This window comes from Equus asinus, chromosome 27 (genome assembly GCF_041296235.1).
Source record: "Equus asinus isolate D_3611 breed Donkey chromosome 27, EquAss-T2T_v2, whole genome shotgun sequence".
Classification (NCBI taxonomy): domain Eukaryota; kingdom Metazoa; phylum Chordata; class Mammalia; order Perissodactyla; family Equidae; genus Equus; species Equus asinus.
In genome coordinates this window covers 19,598,067-19,623,165 of record NC_091816.1, presented here as the reverse complement: position 1 = coordinate 19,623,165, position 25,099 = coordinate 19,598,067, and the positions used below count along the sequence as shown (strand labels likewise).

General features: G+C 39.1%; 1 protein-coding gene and 1 long non-coding RNA gene across 4 annotated transcripts in view; one reads left to right on the top strand and one right to left on the bottom strand.

Moving 5' to 3' along the window:
* Positions 1-25,099, top strand: part of MTMR7 (myotubularin related protein 7) — a 105,721-nt gene that overhangs the window by 9,095 nt on the left and 71,527 nt on the right. The gene's annotated exons all lie outside the window — the stretch shown is intronic.
* LOC123281412 (uncharacterized) lies at positions 9,428-24,369 on the bottom strand. 2 transcript variants are annotated; one of them, XR_011498784.1, is made up of 4 exons: positions 24,212-24,369; positions 23,311-23,733; positions 16,984-17,100; positions 9,428-10,534 (listed from the first exon to the last, which is right to left on the bottom strand). It is a non-coding gene; the product is annotated as an uncharacterized lncRNA (long non-coding RNA). The 2 variants fall into 2 exon arrangements; XR_006520872.2 differs by lacking the exon at positions 16,984-17,100.

The window sequence follows — 25,099 nt, the reverse complement described above, 5'->3', positions numbered from 1 at the left end:
GTCCTTAATCAGATATAGGACTTGCAAATGTCTTTTCCCAGCTATCGGTTTTCTTTCCACTGTCTTGATGGTGTCCTTAGAAGCACAAAAGTTTTTAATTTTTGTGAAGTCCAACTTACCCATTCTTTTCTTCTGTCACTTGTGCTTTTGGTGTCATATCTATGTGTGTGTGTGTGTGTGTGTGTGTGTGTGTATATATATTTTTTTTTTTTTGGCTGAGGAAGATTTGCCATGAGCTAAATAACATCTACGTCAATCTTCCTCTGTTTTGTATGTGGGTTGCCACCACAACGTAGCCACTGATGAGTGGTGTAGGTCCTCACCCTAGAACTGAACCTGGGCTGCTGAAGTGGAGTGTGCTAACTTAACCACTAGGCCACCGGACTGGCCCCCTATGTATATTTTTTTAAAAGCCTTTTTTCTGATTTTGAAAGTAGTACATTGGAGAAAATTTAGTTCAAAAGAGTAGCAAGAAAGTAAAAGTTATGCATGATCTCAACACCCAGGAAAAACTGTTAACTTTGTATATATTGTCAGCCCTTTTCTTTACATATAAAGGGAAAAACAATATAAAACAAAATTAGGTCCATTTTCTCTCTTTCTGTATGTGTGTGTATATAATTTTGGAGGGTGAGAACTTATGTTTTTATATCATCGTCTACCATAAATATTTTTCTCACTTTATTAAACATTTCTCTGAAAAGTGACTTGTCACAACTACATGGTCTCACGTTGCATGAATGCATCATCAATTATTTAGTGTTAGGAGGCAATTCTCCATGGGTCTTCAACGTTTCTGCACTTTTGTTCCGAACTCTCTCTTCAAGGATGCTTTTGTAGCCAACAGCCTTGGAAGATGGAAATAGTTTCTCCCTCAGGGGCAAAGGGCAGATGTGTTTGTTGACCAGGCTAATAAAGATAACATTTTCCTCAGGGGCAAAGGTTGGTCAGAGTTGATAGCAGCCCTCTTATAAGATTGGCTCTTTTTAAACTCTAAGCTTTAAATTTCCTCCCCTGTAACATAGATGTACTCTTCCTGCCGCATCTCTCCGGGCTGCCCCATGTTGCCCCTTAGACTTGGGGAGGGTAAGGGTGGGGAGCTGATGCGAACATGCGGCTCACGCTTCCTGGTGTGCAGTGTGTTATAAAGTCCATCGTTTCTGACCTGTGGGTCTAGTGTCTTCTGTTATCATCCATGAAACTGCAGGAGGCTAACTTGTTATGGTGCAAGTGGGTTAAAATCTCAGTCGCTTCACAGTTTTTGACAGTTTTATTTCCTAGTATTTGATATTTAATGTGTCTCCATTTTGTCATTCTAATAAATATCTGTGATAAACATCAATGTATATAAATTGTTGTGCAGATCTCTCTGTTGCCTCAGATTAAATTTCTAAAGTGTATTCTCAGGTTCCTTTTCTATACATATTTTAAATATTTTTGATGACTTCTAGAATTGTCTGCTCCCTGTGTAGCAGAGAAACATTTTAATTTAATTCTTGAGAATGATGTGTGAAGTATGGATTCTCATTAATTTATATTTCTTTGCTTACCGGTGAAATGGAATATATTTTTTGTGGCTGTTTATTGCAGTAGCAATACAACAGTAGTGCGGATGAAAGAAAATCCTTAAATGGCACATGCTCTGTGCTAGGCACTGTATTAGTTCATTTGTCCTTACATCTACCCTATGAGGTGAGTACTGTCATTGTTCCCATTTCACAGATGAGGAAACTGAGGTTAAATACATCAGTCAGCTCTAAGGGACAGAGAGAGGATTCAAAACCAGACAGCGTAGCTCCGAAAGTTTGTGTTCTCAACAACTATCTCTCTTGTGTTTTCATGTTGAGGGCAGGAGAGAGAATACGGTTCGGGTTCTCATTGACTTTACAGTCCCTGTTCCAGGCCTTCTGAAGTCCTGCTTGCATTCCTGCCTTTAGGTGAATGAGCCGCCTCTGTAGTATCAAACATTCCCCACATTTTTTCTTACCATTGCGATTTGATTTTATCAAAAGAATCAAGCTCGGCATTGTGTTTCGATTTCCATCTGTCTCAAGACAGATTATTGCCCAATTGTTAAAGACTCTTTTATTGCCTGATATTTAGCAATATCGGGGAGGTAGTGTGGGTCATGAGATAGGCTCCCACACTTCAAAAAGACGGCTGATGGGTTTGTTAGAGTGAAATAATCCACTGAAAAGTGTAGCTGTGGCAGTTAGGTATTTCTGTAGTTTTGTGAATAAGAATGGATTGTATGAACCAAATGATCCCAGGAGTTCTGATTAGCATTCCTCAAAACTCAACCACACTTCTTAAAATGCTCACTTCTAGTAGGTTTAGCAAAAGTTTAGTTGTTGTCTGGCTGTCCTGAGTGTGACTTGAGTGTGCAGAACACACAGTGTGCCATAGAACTTAGGAATCCAGAATCATTCATTCAGTGTTTGTAAGTTCAGGCAGCTGCAAGGTAGTTTTCTAATTAGGGGAATACAGACTCTGTGTGTGTGTGTGTGTGTGTGTGTGTGTGTGTGTGTTATGGAGAAGATGCTATGAAGAAAAGTAGTGAAATACAAAGGGGAGAGGGATGTTGGTTGGAGTGAGTTAGGATTGTTATTCTATACCTGATGATAATACGACCTTCCTGATAAAATGATATTTGAGCAGAGACCTAAAAAAGTGAGGGAGCGAGCCATTTGCGTTTCTAAGGAAAGCAGAGGGGACATCTAGTGCAAAGGTCCTGAAGTAGGAGTGTGCTTGGAGTCTTCAGGAATAGCAGAAAGACAGCATGGCTGAAGAGCAGGGAGTGGAGTTGTTGTGGGACATGGGGTTTGAGAGGGAGCAGCGGCCGATGCTGTATAATAGACTTTCCCTCTGGGTGTGAGGGGATCCATGGAAGGGATCCAAGCTCCGACTTACATTTAACAGCGTCTCAGGCAAAAATAAACTAGCCGAATGTGGGAGGGTCGGCAAAGATGGAATGAGGGGGCCCCGGGGGTAGCAATGGAGTAGCAATAAACTGGATATAGTTTCAAAGTAGCGTGGTGAGGATTTACTGATGGAGGAGATATGAGAGGAGAGGAAAAGAGGAGTCAAGGATGACGCCAAGGTTACTGGCCCTGGAACTGGAAGGATGGATTGTTGAGACTGGAACAGCTATAGGAGGAGAATATTGGGAGGGGGCAGGAGGGAATCCAGAGCTCAGTTTTGGACGTGCTGAGTTTGAGATGCCTATTGGACACATCGGTGATTTCCTTAGTAGGATCCAGGTACCCCCTTAAGGAACTACAGAATAACAGTACAGAGTGACACACTTTGTTATGGGCTGTTTGTTTTTTATCATATGCATTTTATAAAGGTCTCAAATCCTTTTGAAAATAATCTGATGTAAATAAATTCAGTCAATAAATACAAATTCTGGAAAATTTTCTCATAAACTGTATGTTTGTATGTTAGATTGTAGTTCCCTATGGATTTCATTGTTTTGAAGAACTATTTAATGTTGAATATTCTATATTATGTGCATACATAATATATTTATTTCTAGTAGTTTAACTTTTGTTCTTTACTGCCTTTGCCTGTTATCCATCAAGAGGAACTGTAAACAAATACATTTCCCAGCATGAGAGGAAAGTAATATTTGAGGAAATGCTGGATGGTTCCTTTAATGTGAAAGATCCTGCTTTACTTTGCTTTCTCTGGTTTGGGTATTTGCATCTATTTTTAAAAAGCAAATAAATATACTTATAAGTCAACACAACAGCAAAAAAGCAAGCAACTCAATTAAAAAATGGGCAAAGGACTTGAATAGACATTTCTCCAAAGAAGATATACAAATGACCAGTAAGTGTGTGAAAAGATGCCCAACATCACTAGCTGTTAGGGAAGTGCAAATCAAACCACAATGAGATACCACTTCATACCCATTAGGATGGCTATTGTAAAAAAAACCCTGGAAATAACAAGTGTTGGCAAGGCAGGGGAGAAATTGGAACTCTCAGACATTGCTGGTGGGAATGTAAAATGGTGCAGCTGCTGTGGAAAATTGTTTGACAGTTCCTCAAAAAATTAAACATAGCATTACTTTCTGACCCAGCAATTCCACTCCAAGGTATATACCCCAAAGAATTAAAAATAGGGATGCAGAAAGATACTTGTATGCCCATGTTCATAGCTGCATTAGTCACAGTAGCCAAAGGGTGGAAACAATCCAAGTGTCTAGTAACAGATGAATGGATAAACAAATGTGGTATTTACAATTAGTGGAATATTATTCAGCTATAAACAAGAAATGAAGTTCTAATACATACTACAAAATGGATGAACCCTTATGACATTGTGCTGAGTGAAATAAGCCAGACAAAAAAGGACAAATATTGTATGATTCCACTTATATGAGGTATCTATAATGAACAAATTCTTAGAGACAAAAGTAGAATAAAGGTTACTAGGGGCTAGGGGAAGGGAAAATGATAATAAAATATGATAAATGATAAAATAATAATAAAATAATAGTTGTAGAGTTTCTCTTTCCTGGTATATAACCAGTGCTCAATAAATATTTATTGAGTGAGTGAATTTGTTGAATAATGAATGAATTCCAACTATGCTTAATTTGGCAAATGTACATCTATTAGCAGAGAGTGGGAGGCAGTGTGAGTCTGAAGTCAAGTGCCCACAGCTTAAATTCTTACTCTGCCATTTACTTATTAGATACATGATTTTTTTTTTTTACTTTTGGTATAATTTTTAAAAATGAGAAATAATTCACATATCATAAAATCCACTCTTTTAAAGTGTATATTTCAGTGGTTTTTGTTACATATTGTGTAACTATAATTACTATCTATCTAATTTCACGTTTTCATGATCCCCAGGAGAAACTTCATACCCATTAGAAGTCAGTCCCCATGTCTCTCTCCCCACACTCCTGGCAACCACTAATCTACTTTCTGTCTTTACTATTTGCCTGTTCTGGACATTTTATATAAATGGAGTCATACGATATGGGGTCCACTGTGACTGGCTTTTTTCACTTAGCATAGTATTTTTGAGATTCGTCCATATTGAATCATGTGTCTGTGCTTCATTCCTTTTTATTGGTGAATAATATTCCATTGTGTGGATACACCCACATTTGGTTATCTGTTCCTTGGTTGATAGATAGTTGGGTTGTTCCACTTTTTATTTATTATGAATAAGGCTTCTATAAACAACTTATGTACACGTTTTTTGTGTAAACATGTTTTCACTTCTCTCAGGTATATGCCCAGGATTGGAATTGTTGGGTCATGTGGTAACTATATGTTTAATCTTTCGAGAAACTAACAAACTTTTACCGAGAGGATGCGCCATTTTATAGTCCTAACAGCAATGTCTGAGGGTTCTAATTTCTCCGTATCCTCACCAGCACTTGTTACTGTCTGTCTTTTTGATTATAACTATACTAATGGGTGTGAAGTGATATCTTATTTTGGTGTGTTTTGCATTTGCCTGATAGCTAATGATGTTGAGCATCTTTTTATGTGCTTATTGGCTATTTATATGTCTTCTTTGGAGAAAGATCTATTCAAATCCTTTGCTTATGTTTTTAAATGATCTTTTTGCTTTTTAGAGCAGTTTTAGGTTCACAACAATGTTGAACAGAAGATACAGAGTTTTCCCATATATCTCCTGCCCCCCAACCCCCTGACATACATAGCCTCCTCCATTATCACCATCCCCCACCAAAGTGGTACATTTGTTACAACTGATCAACATACATTGACGCATCATTATCACCCAAACCTTGTAGTTTATATTAGGATTCACTCTTGGTGTCGTACATTCTATGAGTTTGGACACATTTACAATGACATGTATCCACCATTATATTACATGCAGGAGTTTCACTGCCCTAAAATTCCTCTGTTGTTCCACCTATTAATCCCTTTCTTCTCCCTGACCCCTGGAAACCACTGATCTTTTTAGTCTGTCCATAGTTTTGCCTTTTCCAGAATGTCATATAGTTGGAATCATACAGTTTATAGCCTTTTCAGATTGACTTCTTTCACTTAGTCATAAGCATTTAAGTTTCCTCCGTATCTATTCATGGCTCGACAGCTCATTTCTCTTTCATGCTGAATTGAAATAAATACCAAGCAGCGTGATTGCTGGATTATGTGGTAAGAGTATGTTTAGTTTGGTAAAAAATCACTGAACTGTCTTCCAAAATGGCTGTACCATTTTGCCGTCCCACCAGCAAAGATGAGTTCCTGTTGCTCCACATCCTTGTCAGCATTTGGTGTTGTCAATGTTTTGGATTTTGGCCATTCTAAAAGGTATGTAGTGATACCTCATTGTTTTAATTTACGTTTCTCTGGTAACATATGTTGAGGAACATCTTTTCATATGCTTATTTGCCATCTGTACATCTTCGTTGGTGAGGTGTCTGTTAAGGTCTTTGGCCCATTTTTTAATTGGGTTGTTTTATTGAGAAATGCTTTTTGCAAATGCTTTTCTCCCAATCTGTGGCTTGCCTTTTCATTTTCTTGATAGTGCCTTTTGCAGAGAAGTTGTTTCTAATTTTTAATTAAGTCTAGGTTATCAATTCTTTCTTTCATACATCGTACCTTTGGTGTTGTATTTAAAAAGTCATTGCCAAACCCAAGATTGTCGAGATTTTCTCCTATGTTATATTCTAAGCCTTTGTTCATTTTGGGTTATCTGTCTTTTTATTGTTGAGTCCTAAGTGTTTATATATTCTGGACCAGCTCCTTATCAGATACATGACTGGCACATATTTGCTTCCATTCTGTGGGTTTTTTTTTTTCACTTTCTTATTGTTGTCCTTTGAAGCCAAAAGTTTTTAGTTTTGATCAAGTCCAATTTACCTGTGTTTTCTTTGGTTGCTTGTGCTTTAGATGCCATGTCTAAGAAACCTTTGTCTAATCCAGAGGTCACAGAGATTTAGACTGTTCAAGTCTTTGATCTGAGTTAATTTTTGTATATGGTGTGAGGTAGAGGTCCAAATTCATTCTTTTGCATGTGGAATTCCAGTTCTCCCAGCACCATTTATTGAAAAGACTTTTCTTATTCCATTTAGCCATCTCAGCATCCTTGTGAAAAATCAGTTCACTATAGTTGCATGGACTGTAGATGCGAGAGTTTCCTACTGGATTCTCAGTTCTAGTCCTTTGATCTCCATGTCTATCTTTAACTAGTACTACACAGTCTTCATTACTGTTGCTAGGTATGTGATCTTGAATGAGTCACTTGAGATCTCTCACAGCCTTGATTTGCTCATCTATAACTCATTGGGAAACTAAATGAGAGAATACGTTTAAAGCATTTAATAACGCTATTTTTATTATTATTTTTTTATCATCACTGTCATTGCAAAAGGAGATAGTCACAGCTTTGCATGCTGAAAGAACTTCCCTGGAATTTGAGAATAAAATAGTTTTCTTAATCCAAATATTTCATTTGACTTACTCATTCACTTCCCCACTCCACACTGGATTTAATTTTTTTTCCTCTGAAGCCACTCTGCAAAGACCGAATTTTAGGAAAGGTGTCAAGTTTTGCTTATGAAGCCTCTGCAGTGGCCTTTGTTCCATAGAGATAAAGCTTCAGTGACATCACCCTGAATTCCTGAGAGAGAGTCTTTCTGGAGTGGATGTGTGGAGAAGAAACTGAGAAACACACTTTAATTTTTTTAGTGGATGAAAGTAACATGGTAACATTTGTACCACCATTAAAGCTTTCCAAAGGGATACAATTAAGGCATGCACCTTGAAACATTAGAATGCTCGTGAGGAATGATAAAGACGTGAAACTGTAACCTGCTATGTATGTCCACTTACTTATTTATTAGTAAATGTCAGCATTTCCTACTTAACTTACATCATTAACTGATTTGGTTTGGTTATCACTTCTGTCATATTTCTGCATGCAAAATAGTGTCTGGAATGCTTCTTTTCACAAAACAGATAGACATATATTTTCTCATCTTTATTTAAAGCTTATTTTTATTGGTTTTTCCATTCTGAACAGGACAAGCTGTGAAATATGCATGAAATTAAACCTCTTGACCAAACACCCAGGATTCCGTGACTTTGTCTCATGTAATGGTTTGGTTTTGTATTCTTATATTGCACTCAGAGGGAGTCCAAGAAGCTCATTTTGTACCATATTTCTTCGGCCAGGAACAGTATAAACTATTTTTTTCTAGTGCCCTTTCCCCTGGTGGACAGCTAGTTGAAGCCTTTGGGAGTAGAAGTACTTCCCAGGACATAAACCCAACCCTTCCTCCCACAGCCATTTAAAATAGTTTAAAAATAACCCCCACTTAAAGTTTTGTGGCAGGCTATGACAACTTTATAAAAATTGTATGTTTACTTTTCTCCTCTTTTTCATTTATTAAAACACTGCTTATCACAGATTCCCGGAGAAATAAATTTATTGCCAAGCTATGAAAGAAAATTTCATTCCTTAGGGCATGTAGCAAAGCACAAGAGGTTTCGAATGCTCAAGGTGCCGTTGACTCCCACACTGAAGATTCTGCCTTCTTGAGCTAAGTGGATAGATCCAAAGACACTATTCGTGCATTTATTTATTCCTTTGTACCATCAGCAAATAGCCCTTAAGTGTTTCCTCTATGCCAGGTGCTGTTTTAGGCCCTAGAGATCCAGTGGTGAACAGGACAGAGAGTGTCACTAGTTTCACAGGACTTACATTGTAGGAAACAATTAAACAAACAAAAATATTGCAATATTCTTTAAATACGTATATAATCATGTAATCACTGTAAGCTAAGACCTTAGAAAAATCTTCTGTTTTTAGAAGATTTTTTTTGCCAGATTCTGCTTCCCTTCCCCTGTAAACCTTCTAGTTGTTTCCCACCCTACTCATAGTGAAAGCGAGAGTCCTAACAGTCCTGAAGGCCCTGCCAGATCGCCCTGACCGCCCATGGCACCTTGTCTCCTCCTCCCCCGTCACAGACTCTGGTCCAGACGTCCCACCTCCTTGTAGACCCTGGAACATAGCAAAGCTGGTCCTGCTCAGGGCCGTTGCATTTGCTGTTCTCTCTGCCTGGAATGCTCTTTGCCTAGATTTCCTCATGGCTGGCTCTCTCACTTCCTTTGGTTCTCTACTGAAATAGTCATTTTATTTGCGAGGACTTCCCTGGACATGCTGACTCCCTCCCTCCCCACTCCTTATCCTGCTTCCATTTCCTCCCTAGCATCTTTTGGTATGTATACATACATTTTTTTAAACTTGATTATTTATTTATTGCCTTTTCACCTGCCCACCCATTCCCAAACAGAATGCAGGCTCCATGTGAGCCATGGCTTTGTCTTGTTCACTGCTGTCTCCCCGGCACCCGGAACACTCTGTGTCTGCCACAGAGTAGAGATGCACAATGAGTGTTCCTTGAATGAATGAATCAAGGAAATGGTTTCACATGACTTTGTGTCCAAGCTTTACTATCTTTCCACAGCCTCATTTCTTCTTCTTCTTCTTCTTTTTTTTACACAATTCTGCCAATATTTTGTTAATTCAAAAGTACTTTACAAGAAAACATAAGTATGGCTTCCAATAGGAATGTTATACCTGGACTTGGTACCAAGCTCACAGAGTTTAGTTTTTTGAGGAAAACCAGGCTTTAAAATTAAACAGCATTGCAACCAAAACTATAATCCCAAGGATTCTCACAAAACATATCACAAATGACAGCATGAAAAAAATTCTTGTATAGTGACTCAAAGTTCAGCTCTACAATGTATCCTTAAACTGACAGGACATTGGTATCTTAAATAGTCTCAACTTCCCAAAGAAAGAGTGTTGCCAAGAGCTGTGTATTCACATACAGCAATCACACAAGGAACTTATGACGTAAAGCAAAAGTAAACTTTGTTAAAACTCCTCAGATTCCACACCAACTGGTTAACCTCTGTCCAGTGTGGGACTAGTTGGATTTTTAAAAAAAATCTCTCATCCAGTTTGATGGTGCAGCTTTTCTTTTTGCCTGCTGGCTTGTGTTTACAGCAGCTTTTAAAGACTACTTGTTCAACCGTAGCTGCATGCTGGATCCCAGCTATGGAAAAAAGTGAAAGCCTTAGTTCCATGGCACCTAGTTTTCACTTTGGCAGATGCAGTTCAGTTTTTTTCGTCTCTGTTCCTGTTTCTCATACTTACAACACCTGCCGCGTTGAATATTCCTTACCTCCTTGTCTGAAAATTCAAATTCCGTAATGAAGCATTCTTGGTGAATCATGCCTGTTTCTACCTACAAGCCCTCAGATACTTTTGTTTACCATGGTGTTGTTAGTTTTCATTCTGTAGATGAATATTTGAGCACGTACATGTGCTAGGCGTTAGGATACGAAAATGAAAAAAACACAGCTCTTGTCCTTAAGGATCGTCCAGTTGAGGGTTGTTATGGTGTTCTGAAATTGTAATGGTCTGTCATTTCGGGAAGTCAGTAAGGCAAGGACTGTGTCTCTCTTTTCTTTCTTCCCATAGTTCTACTGTAGGTGTGGGCTTAGCATTCTTCACGGTGCTACAGGGAATATTGGAAATAAAAGAATCAGTACTTCCTTGAGAATATACTTTCTTGGAAACAATTAAAGTGGTATAAAAATAGCATGTAGTAAGGTAGCATAGGATAAAGGGGAAGTAAACAGTAATGACCAGAGGTGTCACAGTAATTCAGAGGATATAGAATGATCACTGTGGACTGGGATAGTCAAGGAAAAGCAGTATTAAGGAAGTAGATCTTGGGTATTGGGCTGGAGGGGACATGCTGTGCTGGGGGAGTGGCGTCCTCGCTGCACTTGGTAACCTCAGAGCTTATTGTGACAGGGTGGTGGTGCAGCCTTTCTTGTGGGGCCTCAGAAGAGGCTGCCATATCTTTGTGTCTGCAAGGCATTCTGCTTGATGCTCATTTCCCAGAATGGGAATGACGGGCTCCAGCGGGCTGTAGCGTAAGAGGAGAAGGAGAAAAATGTGGTGTCGATTATGGAGCCTGTCCTTGGGGGCTTGCAGCCCAGGAGTGAGGCATGGGAATGTGTAAATGAGCTGGACCCTGGCCTTGCCCTGGGTGAACGGGCTGCACCCCTTCCTCTTCTGGCACCGATACTTGCCAGAAGATGGTGGGAGGGGGTGTATACGACCTGCTTCTCTCTGTGCCCCGGCTGTCTCCTCTTTGGACCTTCGATAAGTTCCATTTGGCACAACTTGCCCTTGGAAAAATGTTTTCCCATAGTTCCCAAAGAGCTATATAAGTAGATGGTTTAGTCCTTTCCTGTTAGTGCCTTTGTCAAAAATATGTCAGCTTCCGAAGCATTTTAGAATTTTAGAAATATTTGTAGAGGAAAATCATCATAATAAAATAAGTCTTTGACTTTCTATATTGCTCCATAGTAAGGTCTTAATTCTCCCAATTCTATTTTATTTTTTTAAAATGACTATTGTTTTTGAACCAACTGTCTTTAATAGGTTACTTCATACATTTGTTCTTTGAGTTACAATGGGCCCAGCATCTGTTCTTCATTTATTTTTCCTCTTGACATCTTTCTTCCCCTTTTTCTCTTATTTGTGCTTGTTGAAAATGGTATTTTTGGTTGAGGTTATTTTAAGGTGGTGTTGAAATAAATCCTGAGATTGTCCTCTTGTTCAACAGTGCATGTTGTTTTAAGCCTGCACATCCAGGGTCATCCTACCAAAATAAATTATATGAGCCCTGTGCAGAACTCTCAAGTGCCTGGCTTTTTATTTATGAGAGTTGGCTGCCAGCATACATTTATAGTTTCCCCTGAGCAAAAATGGGCTCCCTTTTCTTTTCTCTGCCTTTTCCAAGAATTCCTAGCACTCTCGTTTCTTAAGTAGCTATGGCTCTGTGTCACTAACTATTTTAACTTTATTATCCCTCTTACGGAATTTTTAAAATTTAGTTAAATGTCAGTCAAATCTACTGTTTTAACAATTGCATAGGTAGATGGAACTCAGCAACTTGCCCATTTATAGGCATTTGAGGCTAGCTGAAATCATCAAGATATTTTCTTCACCTTGACCTAAACTGGATAAAAATATCCTTATCTATATAGGAAGTTTGATTTTTTTTCTTCTTCTAAAAGCAAATTTTACAAAGCTTATATTTTACACAGAGTATAACTTGAATTATTGGAATTATTTGGAGATTTGTAGGTGGCCCAAAAATCTACAGAAGGGTGTGTATCAAATACTTATTTCCTGTCCAGAGAAAGGACTCAAATTTTCCAGCAAATTGGGGAAATACGTAGATTCTTCGCTTTGGAATCTGATGCATTAAAAATCCTTCTAACGTGCATACAATCCCAGGATCTTTATTCATTTTCAGTGTCCTTTTGTGCAACTAGTATAACAAATTAACCTGGATGAACTCATCCATCCGTTTCCCCCTTACTTTTGAAAATGGGATCAAGATCACTGAGGTGAAGTTTTCTACCAGTATCTACCCCTGGGTCTGTGTAAATCACTTGGATTGTGAGTCTGTATCAGATTGAGTCTTAGTCTTTCCAAGTCTGAATCCTCCTACTTCGCTTAACCAGGCTGAAGCTGGCTCCATCCTGTGGAAAGTTAGTGCTTAGGAGGTAGGGTTGAAGATGTGGGCTCTACAGGCTAAGGAGATGTTGATAGAGGAAGAAACAGGTGAAGGATTGTCTTCCCATGCACAGATTCTAGTAGGTCAATATATCTTTGGAGAATAATTAGTGGCACCTGTCATATGATACTGGTGATGGTTTGGGTATTAAAAAAGGAACCTGCTGAAACAGTAAGGTGGGCCAGGTTGTGGAAAGACCTGGTATAGCAGTGGGGAGCCATTGAGGCTTTGACTAGGGAGTGCTGTGATAAAGGTGTGTTGTAGGATGACTACTTGGGTGACAGCCCTGGGAATAGATCATGTGACAGATGTGTGCGGGGCTTTGGCTGCTCAGCATCGTTCTCCCTGGCCCTCTCTGAGGGGCCACGCCTGCTCTCAGCCTATGTTTTTGGTGTGGCATGTTCCTCAAATCCGGCCACTCGTCATGTCATTCCCATGTCATTCCCATGACTGCAATGACTGGTTTAAAGATAAGCATGTGACCCAGTGAAATGCAGTGAGATGTTGCTTGGGTTGCTGGAAAAGGTGGTACTTTTCCTTGCTGGCTATGGATGTGGAAAGAGATGAGGCTGGGTCACTGGAGCCATCGTGAGCAGAGAGGGGGCCCGGCTGAGAGATGAGGGTGAGCATCTGAGAGTGTGGAACCCCTGGCCAGTCTGAAGGCAGTCCCACCACCAATCTTTGTGAACATATGCTTTGATAAAATCCCTTTTGGCTTAATCCATATGAGGTTGAGATTTCTGTCTTGTTCCTAAGAAAGTCCTAACAGATAGAGGTGGAGTCAGATAATCTGTGGGCAGGATTACCAGGTAGGAGCCTTTTAAATAGTCTGAGTGCTTGGTACAGAGTAGACACTCAAAAAAGTAATAACATTAATTAATAAATTAATTAAAAGGGCTTAAACTGATGGATGGCAGCTGTCTAATTTTCATAGGGTTCTTGCATAGGTACCTTGCTTTGTATTATATCTGACTATATTAACTGTGTTTTAAAAAATAATTTAGCTTCAAAGCAGGATACATTTCTAAGAGTTAATTTTTCAGGCAGCTTGAAAATAGGATTATTTTCATGCAGCTCAATGTGTGTATCCCAGCGGCATTTCTCTCTGTGTTAGATCAAAGATATTCTATGGATTTTATGAAGGGCAGAAACTCTTAAGTATTTATACTGGTTACATGTTGTATTTTCTTGGATTTTGCTTTGTGATTTTTGCTGAGTTCATCAGTTCTCCAATATCTGACCTCTGAATAAAATGGTCCTGGGAAAAGACTTTCATTGGTTTTATAGTTTTAAACAGATTAAATTCGCCTTTTGGGAGAAGGACTGGTGTAGCTGATTTTTCTACCAAATGGCTGTGTTATAAAACTCCTGAAGCTCATGACTACCCCCTTTTATTTGTTTAAGCAACTTTATGTAAATAGGGGAAAAGGTGCTCCTTTTTTTCTTTTTTGGAAACAGATTTATTATGTAACATTTTACAATATGATTTTATTTTATTTCACCAGTTTTATTGAGGTATAATTGACATGTAACAGTGTATTTGTTTAAGGTGTACAGCATAATGATTTGATATATGTATACATTGTGAAATGATTACCACCGTAAGTTTAGTTAACAACCATCATCTCACAGTTACAAACTGTTTTTCTTGTGATGAGAACTTTTATGATCTACTCTTTTAGCAACTTTCAAATATACAATACAGTATTGAAAGTGCTTCTTTTAAAACTGGAAAAATCAAATGCTTTTTTCTGCTGTTGTAAGAGGTGACAATAATTCTAAGTTGACTGAAGAATTTTTTATTTCGTGTTCTTCATGTATGTGAAAGAACTTTGTGACTGTCATTGGGTAGTTCATCTTTCATGCATATTCTGTCTACTGCTGCTTTAACAGAGGGGAAATGAAGTCACAGACATGAGGTGAGCATTGAGTGGAAATAAGAATTACATCTCTGAAGTCTCTGTTTTGGATTTGTCAATAATTTGTTCCTTGCTAACTCCTGAGATGTATGCTTTTTTCTGTTTCTCTCACACATGCAGTTACTCATTGATGGAATCATTCATTGTCCAGGAGCTCTGGGTTCAAACTTAAAGCATCTTAGCGACACAGGGACACCTACCAGAAATAAAACCATTCAGAATTTCTAATAGGGTAGACTTTTCTATAATTAATGCATGGCTGGTTAGAAGAAGTGAAACTTGATTCCTGCAATGGTTCTCCCCAAGCTGCAGGAGGTCCTTGCACCTTATGACGTGAGACACACTGGTGCACGTTTCAAGACTCTGTCTAGCTAGTCCTGGGCTCACCTGGAAGACCAGGCTCTCCAGGCTGCCCTCAGTACCATGGGGTTCTGCCCATCCAGACAAGATGAAGTGAATAGGCAGAGGGTTAAAATGGTCCACGAAGCTGGTCTCTACTGAATTCTCAGTGCTTTAGCTTCAGCTGGTGGTTTTTCCTTGTAAACCATGTTACTCTGTAATTGAAATTTTGGGGAAAATGGAGGATAGGCTTTTGAGCCATGATGCTTTTTCTTCATTTACACTATTAGGCCTGTCCTGAAGGGGTAAAGCATGAGAGAGTTTAGGGAAGTGGATGTGGGAGTCAGAGACTTCTGCTTTGAAATCTCGCTCTATCACTTTGTAGCTGTGAGACTTTGGGCAATTGATTTAGTCTTCAGGTCCTTCCCTTTTATCCCTGTAAAATGGGATTACCACGTCTACCTTTCAGCTGGGTTAGAAATGGTGTATGGACAACACCTAGTACAATGCCTGACGCTCAGTAGATGCGCAGTAAATGGTAGTAAGTATTGTCTTTATTGTCACTTTTCCTTCTTTTGCCTGCAATCCCTGCTCCTGCTCAAGGGAGAAGTTGAAAAGAATCTGTCACAGTTGTGCTTCCTTCTTTGCCATCAGCTTTTCTGGAAAATTAGTCCTGGATTGGCCTGATCGTGATTCTCAGCAGTTAGCTAGTGAGGGAGTAGGCACTGCTTAAAGCCAGAACAGCTTCCACATCCAAGACTCTAGATGCCCAAAGACAGCTCCTCTCCCTGGGAGCTTATGTGCCTCAGCAGTGGAACCCTCACCACTCTCTCCTAATTAGCACATTGTGCTAATTACTGCCCAATGTAATGGACCTACATTATTATGCATTTTAAACTGGAGTATTATGCAAATTTTTGTGTTTTACATCTCCATATTTTGTGGCTCATGAGATGTGTTCTTCTTGCAGTGGAAGAACGTTTTAGGAAAAATGGACTCTGCCTTTACTTTGAGCTACTCATTATTGTAATGGTCTCAAGTTTGGTTTCTGCACAAGTCCTCCTTGTCACTTAGCTACATTATGGTCAGTGGTGTGGGCATGTGATGGGTGGGCACTAAGAATCCAGGTTGGTCTGTCTACCATGTAGCCTGAATATCACCATTAAAGATTGTAAAAAGGTGGATGGCTAGATAGATAGACTTAAAAATAGTATGTTTTCAAAAATCAGGTTGGCATTCTGCTGTAAACATACATTTTACGTAATGTTTTCTTTTTATCTTAAAGAATTTTATGAGCATTATGATTAAATATAAGGAGGGGGGTACAAGATAGCAAGACGGTGTGGAAAGAGCCTGAGTTCACTTCCTCCCACAGACACAACAAATCTACAACTACATATGGAATAATTCCCTCCGTAGGGGACCTGGAAACTGGATGAACAGAGCCTCCACAATAGACAGCACTGAAAATGGTAGGAGAGGCAGAGATATAGTCCCACTAAGGAAAAAGACTACACCCCAGGTGTGGCATTTCATGGTGGGGAGGGATCTTGAAGGTATGGAACTTTTACCTGAGGAGCAAGCACTTTGAGCTCTACATTGGGCACCCCAACCCTTAGATACTGCACAGGAGAGGTAAGCCCCTAAAACACCAAGCTTTGAAAAGGAATGGGGAATATATCCAGGAAAACTATAGATCTGTAGGGAAAGGAAAACCTGCTCTTAAAGGGGTGATGCACAGACTCACTTGACCTGCGCTAGCACAAAAACATCAGATTAAAAAGCACATAGACCATTAGTAAAGGAGACCCACTTACTGATCTTGGAACACCTGCCATGGAGGCAGGAGGAAGCTGAGGCTCTCCCTGGGGACTGAGACACTGGCAGCAGCCATTTTTATGATTTCCTGCTGAGTCCAGCACTGGCAGGTGCCATTTTGGAATCCTTCCTCTAGCCTGCTAGTGCCAGTGGGAGTGCCCTCCTGAGAACTCTGCCCACCACTGTGCCTCCTCTGGACCTCCTGGCTGGCAGCACCAGGGGCAGCCCCACCTGCCAGCACAGCTGCAGCAGTCAGCCCCACCACAACAGGCAGGTGCATGCAGTCCATACCAGGAACACCCCTGGAGCACCTGGCTCTGGTGGCCGGAGGGGCCTGCATTGTTGGACCTGCAGGACATCTTCTATAGAAGGCCACTCCTTCAGGACTGGGAAATGTAGCTGATCTACCTAATACATAGAAACAAACACAGAGATTAGGCAAAACAAGGAGACAAAAGAATATATTCCAAATGAAAGAACAAGACAAAACCTCAGAAAAAGAACTAAATTAAACAGAGATAAGCAGTTTATTTGCTAAAGAGTTCAAAGTGGTGGTCATAAAGATGCTCACCAAACTCTGGAGAAGAATAGATGAACACAGTGAGAACTCCAACAAAAAGATAGAAAATATAAGAAAGTACCAATCAGAGCTGAAGAATACAGTAACTGAAAATTAAAAGTATACTAGAGGGAATCAATAGCACATTAGATGATACAGAAGAATAGATCAGCAATCTGGAAGACAGGGTAATGGAAATTACCCAAGCTGAACAGCAAAAAGAAAAAAGAATTTTTGAAAATGAGGATGGCTTAAGGGACCTCTGGGACAACATTAGGCATACTAGCATTTGTATTATAGGGGTCCCAGAAGGAGAAGAGAGAGACAAAGGGGCAGAGAATCTATTTGAAGAATTAACAGCTGAAAACTTCCCTAACCTGAGTAAGGAAACAGACATCCAGTTCCAGGAAGCACAGAGAGTACCAAACAAGATGAACCCAAAGAGGTCCATACCAAGACACATTATAATTAAAATGTGAAAAATTAAAGATAAAGAGAGATTCTTAAAGGCAGCAGGAGAAAAGCAACTTGTTACATACAAGGGTATGCTCATGAGACTGTGAGCTGGCTTTTCAGCAGAAACTGCAGACCAGAAGGGAGTGGCACAACATATTCAAAGTGCTAAAAGGAAAAAACCTACAACCAACAGTACTCTACTCAGCAAGGTTATGATTCAGAATTGAAGGAGAGATAAAAGGATTCCCAGAAAAGCAAAAGCTAAAGGAGTTCATCACCACTAAACTGGCCTTACCAGAAATAGTAAAGGGACTTCTTTAAGCAGAAAAGAAAAGGTTATAACTAGAAATAAGAAAATTATAGGGTCCGGCCTGGTGGCACAGTGGTTAAGTGCTCACCTTCCGCTTTGGTGGCCCAGGGCTCACCAGTTCGGATCCTGGGTGCGGACATGGCAACGTGTGGCAAGCCATGCTGTGGCAGGCATCCCACGTATGAAGTAGAGGAAGATGGGCATGGATGTTAGCTCAGGGCTAGTATTCCTCAGAAAAAAGATGAGGATTGGCAGATGTTAGCTCAAGGCTAATCCTCCTCAGGAAAAAAAAAAGAAAATTATAAAAGAGAAAAACCTCACTGGTAAAGGCAAACTTATAATAAAGATAGTGGATCAACCACCTATAAAGCTGATATGAAGGTTAAAAGACAAAATAATTAGTTAAGGGATACACAGAATAAAAAGATGTAAAATATGATTTTAAAAACATAAAACGTATGGAGAGGAGTAGAAATGTAGTGTTTCTAGAATGCATTTGAACTTAAATTACCACCAACTTAAAATAAACTAGTATATACACAGGTTGATATATATGAACCTTGGTAACCACAAACCAAAAACCAACAGTAGATACACAAAAAATAAAGAGAAAGGAATCCAAACATAACACTAGAGAAAGTCATCAGATCACAAGGGAAGAGGAAAAGAGATGAAGAAAGGAATGGAAAAGAATGATAAAAACAATAAGAAAACAGTTAACAAAATGGCAATAAGTACATCCTCTGAATAATTACTATCCTATGAATAAATGCTTTAAATGTAAATGGACTAAATGTTCCAATCAAAAGACATAGGGTGGCTGAATGGATGAAAAAACAAGACCTATAAATATGCTGCCTACAAGAGCCTCACTTCAGATCTAAAGACACACACAGACTGAAAGTGAAGGGATGGAAAAAGATATACTGTGCGGATGGAAATGAAAAGAAAGCTTGGGTAACAATACTTACATCAGATAAAATAGACTTTAAAACAAAGACTATAACAAGAGACAAAGAAGAGCATTACATAATGATAAAGGGATCAATTCAACAAGATGCTGTAACACTTGTGTGTATCTATGTACCCAACCTAGGAGCACCTAGATATATAAAGCAAATATTAACAGACATAAAGGGAGAAATTGACAGTAATACAAAAATAGCAGAGGACTTTAACATCCTACTTACATCAATGAATAGATCATCCAGACAGAAAATCAACAAGAAAACATTGGCCTTAAATGACACGTTAGACCAGATGGACTTAATAGCTATATATAGAACATTCCACCCCAAAACAGCAGAATACACATTCTTTCCAAATTCACATTCTGTAGGAACATTTTCTAGGATAGATTATATGTTAGTCCACAACACGTTTCAATAAATTTAAGAAGATTGAAATCATATCAAGCATCTATTTCAACCACAATGGTATGAAACTAGAAATCAATTACAAGAAGAAAACTGGAAAAAATGCAAACACATGGAGGCTAAACAACATGCTGCTAAACAATCAATGAGTCAACAAAGAAATCAAAGAGGAACTCAAACAATACTTTGAGACAAATGAAAATGGAAACACAGTGTTCCAAAATCTGAGATGTAGCAAAAGTGCTTCTAAGAGGGAAGTTTATAGTGATACCAGCCTACCTCAAGAAACAAGAAAAGTCTGAAATAATCTAACCTGACACCTAAAGGAACTAGAAATAGAAGAACAAACAAAGCCTAAAGTTAGCAGAAGGAAGGAAATAATAAGATCAGAGTGGAAATAAATGAAATAGAGACTAAAAAAAAAAAATAGAAAAGATCAGTGAAACTCAGAGCTGGTTCTTTGAAAAGATAAAAAAAAATGATAAACCTTTAGCTGGACTCATCAAGAAAAAAGAGTGAGGGCCCAAATAAATAAAATCCGAAATTAAAGAGGAGAAATTACAACCAATACCACAGAAATGCAAAGGATCGTAGGAGACTACTATGAACAATTATACACCAACAAATTGGACAATGTAGAGGAAATGAATAAATTCCTAGAAACGTACAATTTTCCAAGATTGAATCAGGAAGAAATAGAAAATCTGAAAAAACCAATTACTAGTAATGACATTGAATCAGTGATCAAAAAACTCCCAACAAACAAAAGTCTAGGACAAGATGGCTTCACAGGTGAATTCTGTCAAACATTTAAAGAAGAGTTAATACCAATCATTCTCAAACTATTCCAAAAACTTGAAGAGGAAAGAGTGCTTCCAAACTCATTCTACAAGGCCAGCATTACCTTGATATCAGAACTACTACAAAGACACTACAAAAGACATTACAAAAAAAGAAAATTACAGGCCAATATCCCTGATGAACATACATACAAAAATTCTCAACAAAATATTAGCAAACTGAACTTGACTATACATTAAAAGGATCATATACCGTGGTCAAGTGGGATTTATTCCAGGGATGCAAGAATGCTTCTATATCTGCAAATCAATTAGTGTGATGCACCACATTAACAAAATGAAGGGTAAAAATCATATGATCATCTCAATAGATGCAGAAAAAGCATTTGACAAAATTGAACATCCATTTATGATAAAAACTTTGAACAAAGTGAGTATAGAGGAAACATACCTCAACATAAGGTCATATGTCATAGGCCACATATGAAAAACCCACAGTTAACATCATACTCAATGATGAAAAGCTGAAAGCATTTCCTCTAAGATCAAGAACAAGTCAAGGACATCTATTCTTGTTACTTTTATTTAACATAGTATTGGAAATCCTAGCAACAGCAATCAGACAAGAAAAAGAAATAACAGGCATCCAAATTGGAAGGGAAGAAGTAAAACTGTCACTATTTGTAGATGATATGATACTATATATAGAAAACCCTAAAGACTCCACCAAGAAACTATTAGAATGAATAAATGAATTCAGTGAAGTTACAGGGTACAAAATTAGTATACAGAAATCTGTTGCGTTTCTATAATGAACTATCAGAAAGAAATTAAGAAAATAATTCCATTTACAATTGCATCAAAAAGAATAAAATACCTAGGAATAAATTTAAACAAGGAGGTGAAAGACCTGTACTCTGAAAACTTTAAGACATTGATAAAAGAAGTTGAAGATGACACAAATAAATGGAAAGATATTCTGTGCTCATGGATTGGAAGAATTAATGTTTTTAAAATGTCCATACTACCCAAAGCAATCTACAGATTCAATGCAATCCCTATCAAAATGCCAATGACATTTTTCACGGAACTAGAGAAAATAATCCTAAAATTTGTATGGAACCACAAAAGACCCCAAATAGGCAAAGCAATCTTGAGAAAGATGAACAAAAGTAGAGATATTGCAACCCCTGATTTCAAGCTATACTACAAAGCTGTAGTCATCAAGACTATATGGTATTAGCACAAAAACAGACACATAGATCAGTGGAACAGAATAGAGAACCCAGAAATAAGTTCATGGTTATATGGTCAATTAATCTAGAATAAGGCAGGAATATACAATGGGGAAAAGACAGTGTCTTCAGTAAATGGGTTGGGGAAACTGGACAGCTACATGTAGAAGAACGAAACTGGACCGCTCTCTTACACCATATACAAAAATAAACTCAAAATAAATTAATGACTTAAAGGTAAGATCTGAAACCATGAAACTCCTAGAAGAAAACGTAGGCGGTAAGCTCTTTGATATTGGTGTTAGCAAATTTTGGGGGGCATCTGACTCCTCAGGCAAGGGCAGCAAACACAAAAATAAACAAATGGGACTACATCAAACTAAAAAGGTTTTTTTTTTTTTGAGGAAGATTAGCCCTGAGCTAACATCTGCCACCAACCCTCCTCTTTTTGCTGAGGAAGACTGGCCTTGAGCTAACATCCATGCCCATCTTCCTCTATTTTATGTGGGATGCCTAGCACAGCATGGCCTGACAAGTGGTGCCATGTCCGCACCTGGGATCCAAACTGGCGAACCCCAGGCCACCGAAGTGGAACGTGAGAACTTAACCTCTATTCCACCAGGCCGGCCCCTAAAAAGCTCTTGCACAGTGAAGGAAACTATCAACAAAATGAAAAGGCAACCTACTGAATGAGAGAAGATATTTGCAAATGATATATCTGATAAGGGGTTAATATCCAAAATATATAAAGGACTTATACAACTCAGTATCAAAAAAACAAACAATCCGATTAAAAATGGGCAGAGGATCTGAGTAGACATTTTTCTAAAGAAGACATACAGGTGGCCAATAGACACATGAAAAGATGCTCAACATCACTAATCGTCAGGGAAATGCAAATCGAAACTACTATGAGATACTACTTTACACCTGTCAGAATGGGCTGTTATCAAAAGGAGAACAAGTAACAAGTGTTGGTGAGGATGTGCATAAAAGGGAACCCTCTTACACTGTTGGTGGGAATGTAAACTGGTGCAGCCACTATGGAGAACAGTATAGAGGTTGCTGAAAAAATTAAAAATAGAACTACAATATGATCCAATAATTCCACTTCTGGGTATTTGTCCAAAGAAAACGAAAACACCAATTTGAAAAGCTATATGCACCCCTGTGTTCATTGCAGCATTATTTACAATAGTCAAGACAGGGCAGCAATTCTGAGTGTCCATTGATAGATGAATGGATGAAGAAAATGTGGTATACACATTCAGTGGAATACTACTCAGCCATAAAAAAGAATGAAACCTTGCCATTTGTGACAACATGGATGGACCTAGACGGAATTATGCTAAGGGAAATAAGTCAGACAGGGAAAGACAACTACTATATGGTTTCACTTATATGTGGAATCAAAAAAACAAAACCAATGAACAAAGCAGATATAAACCCATAGATACAGAGAAGAAACTGGTGGCTACCAGAGGGGAGGGGGAAGTTGGGATGGGCAAAATAGGTGAAGGGGATTAGGAAGTACAAACTCCTAGTTATAGAATAAATAAGTCACGGGGATCTAATATACAGCAGAGGGAATATAGTCAATAATATTGTAGTAACTTGTATAGTGACCGATGGTAACAAGACTTATCATGGGGATCATTTTGTAATATATGTAAATGTTGAGTCACTACGTTGTACACCTGAAACTAATGTAATATATGTCAACTGTACTTCAATTAAAAAAAATATGATGCAGTCTGATGTCATTTGCTAGGGAAGTGCAACCAAAATATTTTAAACACTACAGTAAGACACTTCATTAATTCAGACTTAAAACCAAACGATACTTAATTATCAGAGGTAGAAATAATTCAGGAAGCCTTACCAAGTTTTTCAGGATTCCTGGGCAGCCATTTCCTAATACTCTTAAAGAAGGAAAGAGGAGAAGAAAATCTTATTGGGGATGGGAGCCTGGAGACTGAAGAGGAGCCAGTTGTGGCCCAGGCAGCTTCCCTCCCAGGCTAGCGGGTGGTGTGCTCGGGCTTGGCATGTCCAGGGGCCTTGAACGCTGGGTATCAGTGCAGCCTCGGGGCCAGTTTCAGAGACTGTCGTGGTGTCTCTTGCTGCTGAGGCTGGTGCTTCCTTTCCTTAGGAAATCACAAGGGTTTTGCTGGCCAACCACGTTACTGAGTGGCTGAGTTTCTGGAGAATTTCCTAGCGAGTCATTATTGTATGTATTTTCACAGTTGGTGGTTTGTGTGCCCTCTCGCTTCTCTATAAGGTACCACTGAGTCAGAGCTGCAGCCTGCTGGAAGGGAGAAAGACATACCCATTAGGTCCTTCACAGATGTCAAAACCTAGATGTGGTAACAATACCACCCACGCCCAGTAGTTCAGTTTCAGAACCAGAACCAGAGCCCAGGCCTCCTGACTCACAGACAAATGCTTTTCTTTTCCAGTTGGTAGAGTTAGAAAATGTCATGATACCAAATTTAGCACGACAAAGTATTTATCTAGCTGCTTTTCTTAGATTAGAACATAAACTTGTCTTAGGTTTTGGCTTCTGCAGACATTTTGATTTCTCCCTGTTCAGTAACCTCTGGATCTCTTCCCCCTCATGATTGACAGCGACCTTTAGCCTAATTTATGTGGACTTAAGGACTTGGTCTTTGGCCCAAGCGAAGCCGGCCGCCAGTGCCATTTGTTTTCCTTCTGTCCTTTTCAATAAAAGGTAACCCTACCCTGCACTCTGGACTCTTTGTTCTGCAGAGCAGCTTTACACTTACAGATAGTCTGAGATGATTCTGGAACCCAAAATGTTCAGCAGTCCAGTATTCGACCTACAGGGTAGAAAGTAAAGGCTCGTATTCTATTAGGATTGAAATTAGAAGGTGGCGCGATGGAGAATTGCTGAAGAGAGGCTCTGTGTCAGTGATTTACAAAGTCCCGCTGATTCCCGGGTGGCAAGGGAGGGACCAAGCCAGACTTGGGTTGCGCACTTGTGGTGTCCTGTTTCCGACCTGGCAGTGCTCTGTGGTAGGGCCCGGTGTTCTCACTGAAGCTTTTCAGCCTTGGCCTAGAAAAGCTGATGAAACCTTTTCCTTTTTTGCTTAAGCTATCCCCAACAGAGCAGGATGGGAATGAAAAGGCCATTAAACTGGGGCAGTTTTTGCCTTTGAGTCTGTACAATTCTTGAGGATAGACAAAGACTCAATCTCATTCACCCCTTTCTTCTCAGGACCTAACGTGGTGCTCCACATGGGCGCTTTGTTGAATGGAATTGGATGTTCCGTGTTCTCTCTTTTATTAGTTCTGAGAATCCTGAGTGTCCCCTTGTGCCAACATTTGGGCTCTTGTATCCATCCTATTCGCAGACTTTCTGTCTTTATCTCAAAGAAGAATATTCTGATAGTGATTGGTGAATACAGTTTTGTCTTAAAGCATTCTATTTTCCAATACTAATTTCATGTATAAAGTTGCTTAAAGTAATAGATTATCCTAAACATATTAATTTTGAATAACAGGGCTGAAATGACCTCAGAGACATTCACCAGTGCCTGTAGCCTCGGTAGACGATGAGCGTGGGCCTTAGGATCAGACAGAACTTAGCTCCAGGCTGATCTTGCCACCTGCTGCTTGTAGGACCTAGGGAAATTTGTCAGGTCTCTAATCAT